The sequence below is a fragment of the Rutilus rutilus genome, assembly GCF_951802725.1.
Source record: "Rutilus rutilus genome assembly, chromosome: 5".
Classification (NCBI taxonomy): Eukaryota; Metazoa; Chordata; class Actinopteri; order Cypriniformes; family Leuciscidae; genus Rutilus; species Rutilus rutilus.
This window is the reverse complement of record NC_140213.1, coordinates 8,564,803-8,580,909: the sequence shown is the minus strand read 5'-3', so window position 1 is coordinate 8,580,909 and position 16,107 is coordinate 8,564,803.

Sequence of the window (16,107 nt, the reverse complement as noted above, 5' to 3'; positions counted from 1 at the left end):
AAAGACCCCTTCAGCATCACTGCCAGTTGTAAAATCTTGTGTTATACATAAGCGAGGGGCAGGGAGGGAGGGCCTGGTAGTTTGGGGATTTTTGTTTTGTTTTTTTGTGTAATTTCTTTACTTTTTAATAAAACATTGTACAATGTCCAAGATTTGTCATGGTTTCTAATAATACCCTCTGGTTTTTATCACCTGAGACCTAAAAATACTGATAGAACCTCATAGTTGGGCTGTTTATGAGGCGTTTTGGTGCTTTCAACCAAGAAGGCTATTCCTGTTGTTATGCTTTTTAAAATACCTAATTTTTGCTGTGTTTTAAACTAGCTTCCTGCATATTCTGACAACCAATCCCAGAATTCATTGCAGTTGACTCAACGAAATTCATCTAAAATGCAGGAGTTGAGATATAGGCTGTCTGAAATTGCATAAGTACCTACTCATGAGAGTAAGTACATTGCAAGCTCTAAAAAAAGTATGTTCTCTATAGTGTGAATGTTATCTGAATGAACTACATTCGCCATCAGTTACGTCGCTTCACTGCCATTCACAAATCCTCTCCCGTGGCCTCATGGGATAGTAAAGTGTCCACCCGATGCGCACTTCAAAATCTGGTCAGAAGTAGTAGGTCATCCGGGAAGTTTTTGCCTTCTCTTTTATGAGTACTGTGAATTTCACACTTTTGTCACATACTCAATACATTTCCCTCATCCACTTGACAAAGTTGAACAAAAACGTGGCCGAGGGAAAGGCTCATGGCAGTTTGCAAGTGTGTCTAGAAGGGGAGTTAAGCGCATCCCTGTTTATTTGATGTTGATTAGATTGAGATGTGCCCCTTGACCTCAAAAGTGGAGGCAGATGAACTTGAGTTTGCAGGGGCAGAGTTTAAGTGGACCAAATGATCGGAGAAGTTTGGCATACATCGCCAGAGATTGTGTTTGAGAGATATTTTTGATTCATAATTTAGGTTTAAACGAGAAAAATAATGGTAACAGTTTACCTGAAGCCTTTATGTAATTAGAAAAGTATTTGTAATGCATTAATTATGCCTTGTAATGCACATCATAATAGATTGTATGGTCTCATGAATACTTGTTACCATGCTGCTTATCTATTCATTGTTACACTTTTAGAAAGTATAATGCATTACAACATGACAAACAACGGATTTCAGATATAACAAGGAATCTGCAAATATTAATGCGTTTCAACTGGTTGCAATTTAGAGATGGCAAAACGTGCAATGCGTTATGAATACTGCACGTTATCCTATGCGTTAAGTTACCAAAGTAACAGGAAGGGATGAATAATTCGCAATATGATAACTTGCATATAATCCTCAACCCTATTCAAAATGAGATCAATTAAAATTTCTTGCCGATGTTAAATACAAATTTTTTTTTCAATATTGGATTTTTTTTTATCTTCAAGAATTTTGTCAGACTATTGAAATTAGGAGTGTGATTCAGTGTTTCAGTTCAGCTATAGCTTTAGATTCACTCTACGGATCGTGGTGAAAGCGCAGCAGTCATAATCTGGAGAGATTTAGTCTTTTATCCCATGAAAGACGTTTGTCTCAGCGGCTCCTGCACTGGCCCCCAGTGCTCCTCCTGTACACGCGTAATGGGGCCCTGATCATGAAAGGGTGAGAGAGTAAAGAGAGAGGTCCGCCATTCACTCTTTAATTACACACACTGGTGTTTTTGTTGGAAGTCTCAGGTGGCAGAAGGTAATTGCCCTTCCTCACATCGCCGCTCAGCCAGCCTGGCTCCAGACTTTCCGCTGAGGACAGAGACTGGGCAAAAACCTGAACTGAATATTTGAAGCGCTTGGAAAAAGGACAGTGGAGGAGAAGAGAGAACGGAGACAGATGCAGGCCTGTTAACTGAGTAAAGTGCATGTGTGAATGACGGAAGTAGGTGAGGCTATAATGGCGATGCATCCTCTTCCTCTCACGTTGAATTATGTGTTGTGATGATGTTGGTCCCAGAGAAGCTTGTAGAAACAGCTTTCATGTCATTTTTCTCCTTCAATATCTCAGCATGTCTTTTGTAATATTCTGTTGGGCAGATCAAGGCTAAAATGCCACCAGTAATGACCACGGTGGACCTGTTTTTTCGGGAGGCTGTTTCATGTGTTGTTTGCTCCATAAGGTCGCTGGAGAATGTCACATCTTCTTTGAAATTGAGAGATTATCACTCTCTTGTCTTTCCTGCTCTGGTCATCCTCCTTTGAAGATCAAGCACTTTGTGGCGCTCATCTTTAAAGCTGAAAGAAATAAGCTTGAGCAAAACGTAGTCTGAGAGCCGTTAATGTCTAAATGTTTACACACAAAACGGGCATTGAAAAGCACGTACCGCACTTCCCACATATATACCAGTATTTAGTAATATCACTGAGATTTATCAAATGAACTTTGCACAGATCTGATGTATGTAGGGTTTTATGAATCTGTACTGCTTCTACAAAGGTTTATACACGAGACCCCTGGTGAGAATCATATACAGGCATAATACAGCACATTAATCTAGTGCAATGAATACCCATATAGCTTTGAAAGCATGCGAGCAAGGCAGCACTGTATTTGAAATTCTCTTTTTCCCCCTTTTGAAAATCTACTTTTCACTTAATGTGATAGCATGTTCGTCGTTAGCCTGTAAAAATAAATTTTCACTGTAAAAAATGACTTTTTTTGCATACTGAATTGGGATCATTGTGTTCATCAAGCTTTTTTGCATTCCATGCACTTGATGGACATTCGATGCGCTGCTTTTTGGCATTTTGTGCATAAACGGTTGATTTTAGGACTTTGCGACCCTGCATCCATTCCTATTTCAAAGAGTAGCCTATTGCATTAAAAAGTAAAGCTCTAAAAAAATTGCATTACTAATTACTTTCTAAATCCCATATGAACCTCGACCTGTTGAACAGTTAGATATGAAACTGCTCTTATTAAAATTCTTTCAAATAAACAATATAAAATTATTCTTGAACTGACCAAAGTATTTAAATTGTGAAGGTTACATTAAAAATACACATTTTTGCATTCATTAGAAGTTAAATTCAGTTTTGATGTTAATATTTTATATAGAATTGTTCTATATTGGTCTATACAGTATTTCATGCAATTACATCAGAAGTAACTGTAATTAAATTACATTAAAAAAAAGAGTAATCCCTTACTTTACTTTTTCAAGGGAAAAGTAATTCAATTACAGTACTTGGTAGTTTCACCCAACACTGCCTATGAAGCACTGTGAATCATGTAATTGAGTCCATACACTCTCAAACTTCTTAAATATCATATGCATATTTAATACAGTATATACATGCACTGCTTGAATGTGAAATACCTGGATGACATCATAGATTTTTAAAAATGTGCAGGTACATGTGCGCTAGGCTTTGTACCCCACAATTCAAGCCATTCATCTTGAGTTCCAGCATGAAGAATACACCTTATTAAAATAAAATAATTAATTCTTTTTTTGGATTACAATGTTAAATCATCATATTGCTGACACGCACAATGTAACATACAGTAATAAAGCCTGTTGAGAACTATGTAGCGCAGTACTGTTTAATGTATTCACATATTTTTTTTATATTTAAAGCAGACAGTAAACTACACAGTATTGTTGGCTAATATTCCCTTCTAGACAGCCATAGCTATATATCAATTATATAATGGTAGTTTTTATAAGCAAAAGGAAGCCTACATGGAAATGTTTGAATTGGGTTTGTTTCTGATGCAGTGCAGTATGCTGTTCTTACACCGTTTTAATAAAGATTGAATTGAGCATTGTGTGTATGCGGCACAGTTAAGAGGGAATTAAAGATGAAGACATCAAAGTGTGTGACAATAGAGAGGAATCTCTACCCACACAAACACAAAGCAGCTCAAACGAGGCATTAAAGAAACGGGCAGAAGCAGCTGTATAGTAGGAGCTGCAGGAAAAAGGAGGATATTTCATTTGAATTGTAAGACTGTGTAACTGAGACCTTTTATTTCAGCAGTGGGGGTGTGTGTGGGGGGGTGCGGGTGTAGATTTGTGATTTTTGTGTTCTTGTAAAGGTATTTGTTTACATAGGATAATTTTTTCGGTGAATAGTGTGTTTGAGACTTTGGCATTCACATGAGTGTGAAGAGGTGAGCGTGTGTGTGTGTGTGTGAATATGGAGCAGCAAGGGACCAGCAGGCCTATAAAGGAGTCTTTGAATGGCAGAGAGAGCTATAATTCATTACAGATGTGAAGGTAATCACAGCCAGACAGGTCTGGTGGCTGCCACAGCCCAACGACAGGAGACCTGGTCTGGGCACGGCGACAGGACGGCGTGGGTGCGGATGCAGGAGCTCAGCAAGGTCAACTTTATAGTTAAAATAAAATAATTGCTGACACACAATTCCTGAAACTAAGGATGCGTTTACACAACAACGATATGCTTAAAACTGAGAAGTTTTACCTTTGAGTTCTCCGCGTACAGACTCGCTCCATTCAGACGGATCTGCGGAAAAGACTAAAAACGCTGTATTCTGCTGCCAGGCCATTAGATGGCGATGAAACACTATAGACTGAACATGCAATGCCATAGACTGTGTAATACGCACGTGCATGATGTCATCGTTTTCAAAGATTCGCGTTTTTATTGTTTACACAGAGACCGTTTTCTAAAACTTGCACTTTGAAACACGTTTTCAAAAGTTTATTTTTTTTAAGGTATGGTTTTTTTGTGCCATTATTGGATAGGATAGTAGAGAATTTAATAGGAAAGCGAGGGGAACAGCATCAGCAAAGGACCTCAAGCTGGGAATCGAACTCGGGTCGCCGGAGGCGCGACTATACGTCGGCACTAACCATGAGGCTATCGACGCCGACATGTTTTCAAAAGTTTGCGTTTTAAGGCACCCAAAACACCGTTGTCGTGTAAACGAACGGCCAAAACACATAAAAAGTTGTATACACAACACCGTTTTCAACTTAAAATGTACAACTTTTTATGCGTTTTAGCCGTTCGTTTACATGACAACGGTGTTTTGGGCGCCTGAAAACGCTAACTTTTGAAAACAGGTTTCAAAGTGCAAGTCTTAGAAAGCGGTCTCCGTGTAAACAACAAAAACGCAAATCTCTGAAGACGATGACGTAATGCACGTGCTTATTACGTGTTCAATCTATTGTGTTTCATCGCCATCTAATGGCCTGGCAGATGAATACAGCGGTTTTAGTCGTTTTCGCAGATCCGTGTAAATGGGGATCGTTTTGATAGTGGTGTCGTCTGTACACGGAAAACTCAAAGGAAAAACTTACTAAGCATATGGCTGTCCTGTAAATGTACCCTTAGTTGAAAACGGTGTCGTGTAAACAGCCCCTAAAGCTCAATTTCTCCAAACTCTACACGCAAAACATGCACACAACATGCTAAACGTCACACATCTCTTGCAAAAGCAAATACTTCATTAAAAACTATTTTATCTCCTGTAAAAATTGTGTTTTTGCATAGTAACTCTACACAAAAAACGTTAAATGATTAGCCACATACACGTCAAACTATACACAGATTTTAACCTTCTCTATTGTGTCTTTTGCTTGTTCAGTATGCAGTGGAGCACATAGGAGTTTGTCATAGCACTCACATGTACATGTATGTATAGTATGTCTGCACAATAGGTTAACTTTTATTGAACTGAACTGAATCAACACTGAACTGACTTTGAGGTAAATATAATGACACTATTGGATTGTTAGAGCTGCTTCTCAGGCGATTTTAAATTTGTTACTATTACTTTTAAACAATCTGTATTGTAAAAAGTGCTATATAGAACTAGAGATGACTTGTATGCACATTCATTTATTTGAAAATTTTATTTGTTTCTCAAAACCATAGATGTTTTGATTTCTAAGTGATCGAATTAAGTATATTTAAGGGGGTAAACAATTTTTTATATTTGAATAGAAAGTTCAAAATAACTGAATTTAATTGAAATATAAATCTTTTATAACATTATAAAAAGTCTCAGAACTGTCATATTTGATGCATGCAATATGAATAATGAGTATTATTTTCATTCAAAAACAATCTTATTGCCTCCATACTTTTGAACGTTAGTTAGGGTATCAAAGTACCACATTATTACATCTGATAACATCACTGTACCACATACAACGGTGGCAACATTTTATAAGTGCAGGCCCCTTTAAGGATGTTCTCAACTAAAGAAAACAGGAGCTGTATCTCTGACACAATCAACAATTATGAATCACCAATGAGCTCTAAATATCCGTGGCAGTACGAAACAGACTCTGAGTTTATCTAGGCACACACTGACTGTGTTTCTTTGCCTGAAAGAGCCAGTTGAAAACCTCTGCAGGCCCCATTCCGTATGCGCACACCAACCTTTGCCATTCCAACCACACCGGCGGTAGCCACCACTTAGTCATACAGAAGCCCACTCACATGAGGCAGCATGGGAAAGACTCCGGTCCATCCCCAAGAGCACTAAATAGCCAGCGAGGTGATGATGGATGGCCTTCCAAATTGGATCTGTAACATTTACACAGATTCAGCAACCTTAAACGGTCACTGCGGTTCATCTACTATTTCATATAAGCAGCGTTATGCAATATTAATGATGTGTGCGTAATGAAACGCATTACTATAGAATGTTAATGCAAAATATGATTCATACCACATCATCGGTCAGTCCGACAGGTACTGTATTTCTCTGTTAATTTATTTGTGGACAGACATGGAGAAAAGGGAGGAGGGGTTGAGACAAAAGAGTTTCTGTGCAAAACCGTGAAGGTGTTCCGCTCGCCTGGGGAAGAGAAAACAAACGGAAGCGAGAAGGAGAAAAGAGGAGGAGAGACATGATTTCGCACCCTCAGCTGCTCCAGTGTGGCCTTGTGAAGCCTTTAACTCCGTTTCTGTTCCACACACATGGACAGATGCCCTTCGTGAAGTCTCATCTGACACCCATCCTGAAGATAAACACAGACAGGCTCTGCCCTCGCCGAGGGGCATCACTTACACTTTTAATTAAAAACTAACACCCCAAATAAATTGGAGGCATGCCCCCTTAACCCCTGCTCACACACCACTCCCACATGGAAAACACACACCTCTTCACAGTGTTAAAATACACAAAAAATCCTTCAATCCCGTCTCCCGCTTTCTACAAGTTATAGCATGAAGTAAACATGGACATCAGAGGGTATGTTGAAATAAACAGTACAACTTACTAAAATGTATTATGTCTCATGTAATCCCTCAATCAGTCTTCCAACAGAAAGACGTCAATAAAACAGCTTGTGAATATGTCACGTAACGTTACATTTGCCTCAGAAAAGCCTCTTTGTCCATAGCACAAGAAAAAAAAGTAAAAAAAAAACTTGAGAGGAGCATTTTGCTAATATGCACTATTAGCCTACATGTTCATTATATTTAATGTATGTTTAAATCAGTCTGTCATAAAAGCATGTTTTTATGGCCACCGTTCAACGAATTGGAATTACAATTATATAATAAAAAATTTGGGTTACACTTCATTTGGGTTACGGACATTCTTCAAAATATCTTCTTATGTGTTCAGCAGAAGACAGAAATTCATACCGGTTTTGAACAACTTGAAGGCGAATAAATGATGATAGAATTTTAGTTTTGTATTTTGATCAGTATAGCATAGGCCCCTGTTGTATGAATAATTATAATATTTATATTAGTTGTATGCCTGAGATTTAAATGAAAACCACAAAAACATGCAATTTGGTTACATATTTTTTCCAAATATCTGCTTCTCTTACCTCCCTAAAAATGGTTTAGTCCGATCTAAAGATCAGTCAGTAGGCTTGTCCGACTTGAACCGGCGCTGCACAGACCGATCGGTGAATGACATCAAAGTACCGCGAGACCGAATAGAAAGTAGACGGCTCCTATATGCTTCTGAATTGCTCTCGCGGTACTTTGATGTCATAAACCGATCGGTCTGTGCAGCGCCGGTTCAAGTCGAACAAGCCTAGTGACAAACATCAGATGGACCCAATAAAATTGTAAGTCCCACCCCAGCTCGTGAACAGAACCAATCAGAGTTGAGGCGGCAGTGCCTGAAGTTAGCGATGACCTTGGTTGAAGAGCAGGAGACTGACTGACTGAAAAATGTCGGGGAAAGAAAACCTAAATCAGTGTACCAGAAACACCATGAAAAGAAGGAGAGTGAGGCCAGGAAAGTTGTTGTATCCGAGTCGATCAAGACGTTCTTAAAGACAGGTTGTATTGTTATTTCGCTAGGAATAAGAAAACTACTGTCTACCTGCCTATACCACAATCGACCGAATGAGAATGTGGTCAAAATTCCTGTCTTTTTACACTATTGTAAATAGAGTTAATAAATTGGCACGAGTCACGACGCATTGCATTATACACCTGACCTGCCGGCTGATGATGTATTTATTACATCAAGAAAACATGAATACAACACACTGCACTTGGATGAATACATTTATTAGCTTTATTTAATAATATTACCAGTTCCATATTATTTATATATATATAAAAAAAAAAAATACAATAAATTATTTTTTTTTTTAATTTTGACCGCATTCTTGTCAATTTCTAAATGTTTACTTTTTGATTTATGAATTATAACAGACTGATGGGAAAAAAACATTATTTTGCTGTTAATTTAAAAAAATTGGTTTTATTATTATTATTATACAATTTCTTGCTTTTTGTTAGTTTTTATTAGTTGTAATTTTTATATAAACATTTAACTTTTAAAATAAAGGTTTTACAACAACATCACCATCTTCTGTTATATGTGGGCCTCCATGCTCATCTGTTGTACAGTATAGGATATTGGTGGAGGGTGTTGGGGGCCCACATCAATATTTTTCAGGGGGCCCCAAATCCTCTAGCTACAGCCCTGCAGCTAAGTGTGCATTACACGATTTTAATGCACGACATCATGGAGGCAGAGAACCACCCGACGTGAAGCATTGAGCAGGGCTTTGATTTGGGCAAGTGTACAGAGCCCATGTGTGGGGCCCCCGTCATATGTAGGCACCAGAATATCATAGAGACATGAGTATTCACTGAAAAATAAACTCCAACATTGTGGGCGGGCAAGCATCACATTTTCTTTGGACATTGTAGAAATGTAGCTTGAACTCCCTGTTTCTGTCTCTTTATTCTCTTTATGTGCGTGCAAGCGGTTTGACTTTCTACTCAACAAACATAAATACACACACTCTGTCTTTCCCTGTCTCACTGTTCCCCTCCCGCTGCATTTATTTTAGTAGCAGATCTCTTGCCACAGCTTTGATTGTGTTACAGGAGAGTGTTTGCGTTTGTTTTGTGTGTGTCTAGCGGAACTGAGACTCTTATACCAGCTGTTAATCCCTTGACCCTATCGTACACCCACACACACTCACACACTCTTGGCCCAACGCCGCCTTTATGACACTTGAGACTCCAGCAGAATTCATCCCGTGCTTTGCGGTGGACTTAGTCCGAGTGCTCTCTCAGCATACCACCCCTCTTTACCCTTTGTGTCCAAACATGCACTTTTACAGGATCACACGTGGTTGCATGCACACACACAAACTCACACGTTAGGTTTTGCTATTTTCGTGGGGACTCTCCATAACGATTTTTATACTGTTCAAACTGTATATGTTATACCCCTACACTAAACCTACCCCTAAACCTATACCCATCACAGAAAACTTTCTGCATTTTTACATTTTACAACAAGCATCATTTAATATGTTTAATAAAGGGATTGCTCACCCAAAAATGAAAATTAGCCCATGATTTACTCACCCTCAAGTCATCCTATAGGTGTATATGACATTCTTCTTTCAGACGAATACAATCGGAGTTATATTAAAAAATGTCCTGGCTTTTTCAAGCTTTATAATGGGCAGGGATTGTTTTTTTTTGTTTTTTTTGTCCATCAAAGTGCATCTATCCATCATAAAAGTGCTCCACATGGCTCCCAGAGCTTAATAAAGGCCTTCTGAAGCGAAGCGATGCGTAAGAAAACTATTAATAATTAACTTGTTAAAAAGTAAAATTCTATCAAACGCAATCTACTTACGCCTAAAGCACAACTTACGCAGAGAGTGACGTCGGATGTAGTGTAGTGTGTCATGGCATAGCGTAAATATCAGCAGTATGTCGCATTACTCGCATAAGTTGTGCTTTTGACTTAAGTGGAATCCGTATGTTAGTTTGGCCGGAAGCTAGTTATTTTACTTTATAATGTTTTAAATACGGATATTTTTCTTACACAAAGGCATCGCTTCGCTTCAGAAGGCCTTTATTAACCCCCGGAGCCGCATGGAACAGAAACCAGCCATTCACTCCCATTATAAAGCTTGGAAGATCCAGGATATTTTTTAATATAACTCCGATTGTATTTGTCTGAAAGAAGAATGTCATATACACCTAGGATGGCTTGAGGGTGAGCAAATTATGGGCTAATTTTCATTTTTGGGTGAACTATCTTTTATTAATCCATTTCCCTTGTGGGGACCACAATGTGGACATTTTGGTCCCCACAATGTTGGTTAAACACACACACACACACACACACACACACACACACACACACACACACACACACACACACACACACACACACACACACACACACACACACTGTCCTTCAGCCCGTCTCTCACACATGCTTACTCTATCAACTGTAATTCAGAGGGCATGATAGAGTTGCTGAAAGAAGACGGGAGACTATTACTGCTATGACCCTCTAACGGAGCCAAGCCAAACATAGACCTGGTTCAACAGCACTGAATGTGTGAAAGCATTGTGCTGCCCATGTTGATGCCTCAATTATGTTCAATGTCTCATACCATCAAAAATACCACACAACGGCACTGTTCCAAAACCCACCTACCTACCTAGAACCCATGTTGTAGCAGTCAACAATATGCTGCTTTTTACGATTCCATGTCCAAACTACACTTAATGTGACAGGTTTCCAGTGAAATCATTTGTCTGTATAAATTGAAAGTGAAAATATTTAATTCTGCACTCCCAGCAGTTAGATTAGCTTAATTAAAAGTTACGACTTGTAAAAGCAGTTCCCTTTCAGTTGAGAACATCAGACGTAGTCGTTGTCGACTAAATGGGGATCACGCTTAGGGAGCCTGTCTTCTTCGTACTACTATTTAATCAAGCCAATTCAACACTGGTGTGCGTGATAACACGCTCCGCCCCACAGCGCGGGTATAAACACGGAAGTGGACAAGCATCTCGGTGTTGAGATCGAGACTCGCCTTCACCAAAAGCTAGAGTGCAGTCGGCACCTCCAGGCCCCACCCTTGTCTTTCTTCTGGGCTACCTTCCCAGAAGAGAGCTGGGGTGCCGTCTGGGCTGGGTGATCTGAGAATTACAGTAAGGGGTAATCCGCCCGGCAAAGGCCCGTGGATCCCTCACTCCTCTTTCACACCGCAACCGGTGGAGCTCCCCGATGAGCGTGCTGGTCCCTCTGTAGTGGACCGACCAGCCGTTTCATTCGGACCCTCTGCCTGCAGCCGCCTCTGCTCCCGCCGGACCATCGCAGCAGCCTCCACCCAGGTCTCGACGTGGAGCCAGCCGCAGAAGGGCCGCCCAGCCCATTCCAGGCGCTGCCAAGTCAGGTGGTAAGCGACAGCGGAAACGTTGAACCTGGACGGGCCACCCAGGGATGGTGAAATTTCTCTTGGAGTGGCCACCGATCCACTCCCTCCAGCCGGTGGAGGGCCGGTTGGTAGTGATGGCAAAATGAGGCTTCCTGAACCACTGAGACCTCGCAGCCCATTGCTTCACCCAAAGGTTCATTACTCGAAGCTTCATTCAGCATTGCTCACTAGTGACACCTAGCTACTGTGCAAAGAAATAGTAGACAAATTAATTAATTTTGAACCAATGACCTGAGCAGACATTTGTCCATTGCCTGGGTATAAAATTAAATATGTATCTTTCTCTGTCTGAATTTACTAGTGCAGAGACAACTGTCACACACACAATTAGTTAATCATAAATTGTTTGGATAGTGACAGTATGAACAGCAAAAGTGACACTGTGTTGAGTGCAGTGCTTATGGTGGAGGGAGTGTAATAAAGTAAACTGCAACAGAATGTAGTCTGGGGTGGGAAAAGTTAAGAATTGTTTTTGCGGGGTTTTGTGCAGTGAACTGTTACTAGTTTTAGTGCAGTGTTGTGCTTATGGGACTGGGGATATAGAGGAGCAAACTGCAACACTGCAGTTTGGGGTGGGTGAAGGAAGGATTACAATAGATTTTTATTGAGAAACAGAATTATTTCAAGTGTGTTGGGGTTTAGACGATTCCTCTTCTTGGACAAAACCTCTCTAGCCAAAGAGGATGCAGGGGAACATAAAAATGCCAGTGCCAGCTGGTATAAATGAGGACACTGATGCTTCTGTTGAGCCCAGACAGGGGAGGATTTCCTCTTTCTTGCTGGCTCTATTACCAGGAAAAAGGAAGAGGTCACAAAAAGCAAACAAATCCAAAAGGGCAATCCAAATCAAAAAGCAGTCCAGTCCAGATCCAAAAATCCAAAGCAATCCAAATAATCCTATCTAATTAATATAACAAGACTATAATATAGCTAGGCCTACTATTATTAATAATAACAATATACTATAACTATTCTAATCTGATATAATGTAATAATATACAACCCTAACACATATATGACACAATAACAATGGGAGTTCTCTAAAGCCCCTTTCACACAGAGATTCCGGAAAATACACGGATAAAGTGACCCGGGATTTGACCCGGGTTCGTTTGATTTTGGTTCATTCACACTGCCAGTGATTATCCGGAATCCACTGCGAGAGAGTGCGTTCACACACAACCCGTAAAAATCCCGTAAAGACACGTGACATCGATGTGACTTGTAATGTCTCAGCAGCTCTTGAGTTTGCTTATGAGCTGCGATTTCTCTGTCTTTATCGTGCAATTTATACGCGAAAATGAGTTTTTACGTGCATATGATACGCAGTTTTCGCGTGCATTTGATACGCACTTTATTGCGTGTAATACACACGCACCCCACACGACTAATCCTACCCATGCGTATCATATGCACGTAAAAACTCATTTTGGCGTATAAATTACACGATAAACACAATGCGTGCTATAGAGACGCATTTAGTGTGACCGGGTTGATTTTTTTTTCTCTGATTCGATCATAAACTTGCTTATTACGTACCATTTCAGTAGCTGGCGAACGATCCCGGCTTCAGCGTCATCACTACGACACGCCATTATTACGGCTTTTGTTCACACAGCGCGCGTTCCGGGACTGAACACGGCAATGTTACTAGGTCCCCAACCCGGCATCGATCCTGGCACCAATCCCGGGTCGTGTTTACGTTCACACAGAAGGCACTCTGGCAATTTGCCGGCAATTTCCCGGGTTCAAAGCGCTGTGTGAAAGGGGCTTAACTCTCTGACTCTCTGACACTACTACAACTGCTTCTACTACTCCTGACAACACCCACAAGGTGGCGCGAGTTTCGAACCCCCTTTTTCCGGAAGCGACACTCAGACCGAACCGATGACGTATCCACACAAACCGAGGCCTCGTTTGTCATTAGTCACGTGATTTTCACATTAACAACACAAGCCTCGAATCGCGGCTTCATCTGGCATGCCCATTTTTTCTCGAAACAAGCTCCGACGCCTCGGTTCAAATGTCACATCACTACCGGTTGGAGCTTTTTTGGTTATGTGTGTGTTTGTTCCGCCACTGGCTCCCATAAAAGTGGGGCCAGTGGTACCCACATTCTCAGAAAAAGAGCAAACTTCCCTATTCCCAGGTCCAAAGAGGGCCAGTCTGGCGGTGTGTGACCCTGCATAGCCTTGCACCCCTCAGCCCCCTCTTGGTCACCAGCCAGCAACTTTGTGCAGTTTGTTGCACTGCACACTCACATCCCTGTCCTCCACTTCGCTGCCCCACCTTAGGTATGTCTGTGGTCTTCTGGGCCTGGGCCTGGTTCGTAGAAGCAGAAAAAGCTTCCCAACCGGTCTGGACCAGACTGTGACCATCAGACTCGGCTATGCGATTCATTATCGCTCAGTGCCCGCTCAAGTTCAGTGATAGTCATCACACTCAGATGTTGAGCAGATATGCTCCTGAAGCTCAGTGATTTTCTTCACACCTAGTGTTGAGCAGTGCTCCTGTCTTGTGCGCGCATGTCGCTTGCACGTACTGTGCTAGGTCAGGAGTGGAGCAGGTCTTGATTGTTGCCCCTTATTGGCCCAACCAGACCTAGTTCTCTTGAACTTGCTCCCCTCAACAGCCCTTCCTGACTTTCCCCTTAATACATTCTCAGGGACGGGGCATGATGGCACCCGCGTTCAGACCCCTGGAGGGATTCCAGGCCGGTCCTAAAAATGGACGCGGAGGTTCAGGTAGCTACCGCAGGATTATGTGGAAGTCACCATCACTTCTGCCAGAGCACCCTCTAAGAGGAAGTTTGCTTACGCCAAATAGAAGTGGAACCTGTTCGTTGAGTGAGTCTTCTCTCCGTGGCGAGATTCTGAAGGTGTTCGGTCATTTCAGTGCTCTCTTTCCTGCAAGATGGGTTGGAGTGAGGGCTGTGTCCTCCACCCTCAAAATGAGGTTACCTCTATTTTTTGACGCACATCAAAATGCAGTAGCATGGGAAGCATGTCCTGATCGTCAGGTTCCTGAGGGAGCAAGGAAAATTAATCTGCCTTGCGCCCCTCTTTACCCTCTTGGGCCTTATCTCTGGTGCTACTGCACTGCAGAGACCACCCCTAAGCCACTGCAGGCAGTGAGTTAAAAATTCAGTTTTTAAAGAAACAGTTCTCCTGCTCGCGTGGTCTTTACTAGAGGGTAGGGACTTGCTCGCTTTCGGTCAACGAGTTGTGCCTGGAATTCGGGCCGGCTAACTCTCACGAGCTGAGACCCCGGCCTGGATATGTGCCGAAGGTTCCTGCCTCTCCCTAAAGGTGGGACCAGGTGGTGAACCTGCAAGCGCTGCCCCGGAGGAGGCAGACCCAGCCCTGGCTTTCTCTGTCCGTCCGCTTCATTGCGGTAGAATGCAAGCCTTAGGACCTCAGACCAGCTCTAGTCTGTTAAGGAAATCAGCAGAAAGGGAAGGCTGTTTCCAAGCGAGCTTGGCCCACTGAAATGGTGGCTGCCTTCATCTTGGTGAAAATTCCAAGATGCACATGTCCACCTAGGTGGTGAGCTCTTCTGAAGTGAGTGTGTGCTCCCGCCTAGGCGTTGACACAGTGTGCTTCGCTGAAAGATATTCTAGAGTTGGGGGCTGGGCGACACCTAAAGTCCCTTGGGCTCCCTTCTCATGAAGGCAGTTTCACTTGAGTCCGATTCGAAGTGTCGGCTTACTGCGCCATTCCCCTCCTATGGACTGGATACGTGCACAATTCTTGCTCCAGTAGAGTTCCCTCTTAAACCGAACCCTGTTGAGTTCCTCCACAACCTCTGGCGACGGACGTGGCGGAGCATCCAAAGCCAGGCCTACCACTCGTATGCACTGGTGGAACTTGTGCTAGGCTGGGTCCATATGTTGCGATCCCTACAGTGATCCCATATGTGTATTATTCCATGATACGGCTCCCTGCGACAAGCCCGTGTCTTCCCTTGGCAGAGCTTTCTGCCGTCTCTGTCTGGTTAGTAGCTCCCCCCTGTTATAGGCTGGAGTCTCCCCAGTGACATTCCATATGTTGTACTGCCCGTCAATTCGCCCAGTTCATATGTGTATTCTCCACATGTTACCTCCCTGTGGGCAGGATGTGGCTTCCGCAGCGTGTACAGGGAACTTCCATGTACAGGGAATGCTTCCCCAGTGGTCCTGTAGGAAAAAGCAACGAAAAAGCAACTGGTGAGTGCGTCCACTTCCGTGTTTATACCTGTGCTGCAGGGAGGAGCGTGTAATCACGCACGCCAATGTTGAATTGGCTTGATTAAATAGTAGTACGAAGAAGACAGGCTTCCTAAGCGTGATCCCCATTCAGTCGACGTCGACTACGTCCTCCGTTCCCTCCTTCGGTGGGTTGCATACGCAACCAGGACGTTCATAAGTTTGTCAAAC